This window comes from Phyllostomus discolor, chromosome 7 (genome assembly GCF_004126475.2).
Source record: "Phyllostomus discolor isolate MPI-MPIP mPhyDis1 chromosome 7, mPhyDis1.pri.v3, whole genome shotgun sequence".
Lineage (NCBI taxonomy): Eukaryota > Metazoa > Chordata > Mammalia > Chiroptera > Phyllostomidae > Phyllostomus > Phyllostomus discolor.
The window spans coordinates 72,765,667-72,770,870 of record NC_040909.2 but is presented as its reverse complement, the minus strand read 5'-3'; the positions used below and the strand labels follow the sequence as shown (position 1 = coordinate 72,770,870).

The 5,204-nt window shown below is 37.2% G+C and overlaps 1 pseudogene; it reads right to left on the bottom strand.

Moving 5' to 3' along the window:
- Window positions 1–79: 79 nt before the first annotated feature.
- LOC114501374 lies at window positions 80–1,836 on the bottom strand (annotated as a pseudogene).
- Window positions 1,837–5,204: the final 3,368 nt, after the last annotated feature.

Genomic DNA, 5,204 nt, shown 5'->3' with positions numbered 1-5,204 from the left:
TGAGCAGAGGGAAGCCGAATCTGCTCCTTCCTACTCCAATGGTATCTTAGATCCTCCAATCTGTTTTTGTTTTAAATTCTTAACTTTGTAAGTCTTTATTTAAAAATCTGATTGGCCAATTTAGCATTTTCCACCAACATGAGGAACAGAAACCTTCACAGCCTTCATAATCTTTTGCTTAGGTGCTACCTTTGCTTAGGGATTCTTAGCAGCAGCCATTGCTGTCTTTTTAGATGCTTGCTTAGCCTTTTTTGCTTCCTCAGCAGCCCTGATAGCCTGTTCTCTTGAGCTTTCCTAACTTCAGGTTTCTGATTCCTCTTGGCCATTATATCAACAAGAGAGCACCAGAGATGGCCCTCTGGAATTTGAATGCTTGGAGGGTTTTCTTCTTTTGGGTTTCTTCAAACTGTCTCTGTTTGTGCTTTCTTCTATAGGGACAGAGCAGTTTATCTGTCAAGGATTCCTTTTGGAAAGGAATGCCTACTCACATTTTGCATTAGGAATTGGAGAACCTTCCTGTATGTCCTGGTGTAGTGCCTCCTGTGTTCAGGGTAGATCTTTTACTCACTGAAACTGCACAGCCTGGCCCTGAAACAAAAGAGAAAGCCCATTAGGGGTGGTGTCTATGGCAAGGAGAAGCCATGTGTGGGACACCAGGGGGGTGATATGCCTGCAGATCAAGCAAAATGTAGAACAAAATGTAGGTTTTTAATGTTCTACATTTTTTTTCTATCTATGGACAAATTGTTTGCTAAGAATTCTCAATGAAGTGTGATCATAAAACTTACCTTTTGAACCTGCATTTATATATTTTTTGTGATAAATGGGTTCTGATGTCTGGATGGTTGTATGATTTGAAGAGGCCACTTAAGAATGGGGTGCTAAATGCATGAAACCAAGGATCTGAACTTGGGAGAAGGTTCCATGATTGAGGATGCCATCTGGGCAAACAAAATGATGCCATCGGAGCTGAGCCCTCCTGTTTTTATTAAAGCTTGCCTTTGTACTGCACCTCTCTACTTCCCTTCCAACCTGGGAGAGCTACCTGCTCCACTCACTGATTCTGTCACCATTCCTCTGGAGCACAAATTACCTTTCAGTCCACAAAATTAAATGGAAGACTTGCTAAAATAATGGTTTGAGGGATACTTTACTTCACTGTCACCACCAAAGACCATTCTTTCCATAAGTATTATCTATTTTCTATCTTGATATTAAGGTTCTCATTTTCACAATCATCTTTTTACAGAAGAGAAGGAAACTAAATAATTGTAAAAGAAAGATCATGATTTTAGCAGGAAGAGGAAGTAAATTGATTTTTAATAAACTAATGGAAACTAATAAAGATAAAGAAAATTTTTATTGTAAACAATTTAAATGGCATTTCTGGACTTAGGGACAATTATAGAAGAATGGGATAATCTATGAAGATCAAAAACTAGTGAGAGTTTAAACTCATCTTACAAAGTCAGTATTTTCTTGATACCAAAGCCAGATAAAGAAACCATAAGAAAAGAAAACTACAGACCAATATCCCTGATGGTCACAGATGCAAAATCCTTAATAAAATATTATCAAAGCAAATTCAACATCACATTGAAAGAATTATATACCATGGCCAAGTGAGATTTCCTCTGGCATGTAAAGATGGTGTAACACATGCAAGTCAAGCAATGCAATACAGAATGACACATTAATGGAATAAAAGAAAAAAACACATGATTATGTCAATAAACACTGAAAAAAGTATTTGTCAAAGTTCAACACCCATTCTTCATTAAAAACTCTTAACAAAATAGGTATAGAAGAAACTTACCTCAATGCATTAAAGGCCATTTATGAAGCCCACTGCTAACATCATAACCAATGAAGAAAAACTGAAAGTTCTCTCTCCAGGATCTGGTACAAGGCAAGGATGCCCATTCTCAACACTTGTAATTCAACACACTACTGGAAGTCCTAGTCAGGACAATTGGACAAGAAAAATAAAAAAAATGCATCCAAATTTGAAAGAAAGAAGTAAAATTACCTCTGTCTACAAATGACATGAGTATATATGCAGAAAATTCTAAATATGCAACAAAATAAGTATTAGAACTAATAAATGAATTTAGTAAAGTTGTGGGATAAAAAATCAGAACACAAAATTTGGTTGCATTTCTAAACACAAACAATAAACTACCAAAAAGAAAATTAAGAAAACAATCTCATTCTTAGTAGCAAAATAAATAAAGTAATTAAGAATAAACCTAACCAAAAAGTGAAATACTTGTACATTAAAAAATTATAAAGTATTGGTGAAGAAAATTAAAGAAAACACAGATAAATGGAAAGATATCCTGTATTCATGGATTAGAAGAATTAATATTAAAAACTACCCAAAATGGTCTAGAAATTTAGTGCAATCCCCATGAAAATCACAATGATATTCTTTCCAGAAATAGAAAAATCAATTCTAAAATTAATATGGAACCAGAAAAGATTTTGAATGGCCAATGCAATCTTGAGAAAAAAGATCAAAATTGGAAGCATCACACGTTCTGATTTCAAAATATATTACAAGGCATGATTCTATGATCAACTGATCTTTAATAAGAAAACCAAAATCACACAATGGGGAAAGGAATGTCTCTTCAATAACGTTGGAAAAATTGCGTATCCACATGCAAAAAATAAAATTGGGGTGGCAACATAAGTAAATGTGATACTTGCTTCCTTATACAACCACATCAAAATTATAACTAAACTATGAACAACCATCATACAGAACCAAACCTACACATGGACCCACCTACTGAGACTCACTCCTTCTGCGCTTCAGCACCAGGGTGACAGCTTGAAGGGCACCAGTGGCCTGCAGGAGAAACTGAAGTGGCTGATATCAAGGTGAGCAGAGACCATTATCCCTTTTGTGAGCTCTCCCCCAATAAAGCCAGCAGGCTGGTGCCAAATCTGAGGCTCCATTAATCTGGCTAACACTGTTTGACTCACTGTGGGGATCCAAAAAACTCTGCCCCACCCAACTTATGAGGCCACCCAAAGTGCTTTTCCAAATGAATGGTGGGTCTTTGCTCATGCTTCACAACTTCCTGAATCCTCTCAAACAAGCAACAGCTGGCCTCAGTGAGCCCCAGGCCTAACACCAGCACAGCCAGCCTAGGTTCACAGCTTGGCTTCACCTGGGAATCTCCGAGCTTAGCACAAGCAGTAGCCATCTCAGATTGCATTATAGCTCAGGCAGGGTAGCCCAGGCCAAAACACAGGTGGGGGCTGACCTTGCCCTGCACCACACAGGAAACTCCAGGGCCAGCACAATAGTAGACAGCTACAGACCACATCAGAGCACCACCACCCTACCCTCATACAGCTGATCCTCCACAGAGGGTAGATATTGGTGGTAAGTGATCACAGCCAATCCTTGCATCTGACTGGCCTGGGTAAATCCCTCCCATTAATCTGCCAACAGCAACTAAGGCTTAATTACAAGAGAAGGGTGTACTCAGCACACACCAAGGATGCACCTCTAGCACCCAGCTTGGGTGATAGAAAAGGCTGTGCCACTGGACCCTGCAGGACACTTATGACATTAGGCCACACTACCAAGACATGGAGTCAAAGCAGCTCTACCTAATACACAGAAATAAACACAAGGAGCCTGCCGAAATAAGGAAACAAAGAAACATGGCCCAAATGAAAGAACAGATCAAAACTCCATAAAAAGAACTAAACAAAATGGAGATAAGCAATCTATCAGATACAGAGTTCAAAACACTGGCTATAAGGATGCTCATGGAACTTAGTGAGAAATTCAACAGCATAAAAAAGATCCAGTCAGAAATGAAGGATACACTAATTGAAATGAAGAACAATTTACAGGTAAACAACAGTAGAGTGAATGAAGCTGAGAATCAAATAAATTATTCGGAATATAAAGAAACAAAAAGCAACCAATCAGAACAAGAAGAAGAAAAGTATCCAAAAATATGAAGATAGTATACTCAGTCTTTGGGACAACTTCAAGATGGCGCATCATAGGGGTGTCAGAAGGAGAAGAGAAAGAGCAAGAAATTGGAAATCTATTTGAAAAAATGAAAAAAAAACTTCCCTAATTTGGTGAAGGAAGTAGACATGCAAATCCAGGAAGCACAGAGTCTGAAATAAGATGGATGCAAAGAGACCCACTCCAAGACACATCATAATTAAAATGCCAAAGGTTAAAGATAAAGAGAGAATCTTAAAAGCAGAAAGAGAAAAGCCATTAGTTGCCTACAAGGAAGTTCTCATAAGACTCTCAGCTGATTTCCCAAAAGAAACTTTGCAGGCTGGAAGGAATTGGCAAGAAATATTCAAAGTTGTGAAAAGCAGGGACCTACAGCCAAGATTGCTCTACCCAGCAAAGCTATCATTTAGAACCAAAAGGCAGATAGAAAGCTTCCTAGACAAGAAAAAACTGGAGGAGTTCAGCATTATCAAACCATTATTATATGAAGTGTTAAAGGGTCTTATTTAAGAAAAAAGATCAAAACTATAAACAATAAAATGGCAAAAAATATATGTCTATTAACAATTGAATCTAAAAAACAAACTGAGAAAACAAGAAGAACAGAGACAGAATCATGGATACAGAGAGTATTTTGATGGTTGCCATTAGGGAGGTGGGTGTGGGGAATGAGTAAAGAGGTGACAGGATTAAGAAGCACAAATAGGTAGTTATAGAATAGCCATGTGGATGTAAAGTAATGTGTAGGAAATGGAGTAGCCAAAAAACTTATATACATGACCCATGGACATGAACAATGGTGAAGGCATTGCCTGAGGATATTGGGGTGTGCTGGGTGGAAAGGGCTAAAAAGGGAAAATCAGGACAACTGTAATAGCATAATCAATAAAATATAATTTAAGAAAAAGAAAATACCTCGTATTCTAATGTAAAGTGACCAGGACAAAGAAATGGAGAATTAAAAGACAAGAAGGAGCAATCTAACCAGTATATTTAGAAAAAACACAATACTTATAAAATTGTCAAGCATACAATTTTCACAAGATCTTACTTATAAACTAAAATTGTATGAATGAAAAATGTTATTGCACAACATTTGCAGTAAACTTTTGAAACTAATTCAATTAAGATTTAACATTACTTTATCTGGTGTTTTGATTGCCTGTTGTAACAACAAGACACTCCAATATTTAGTAGCTTAAAA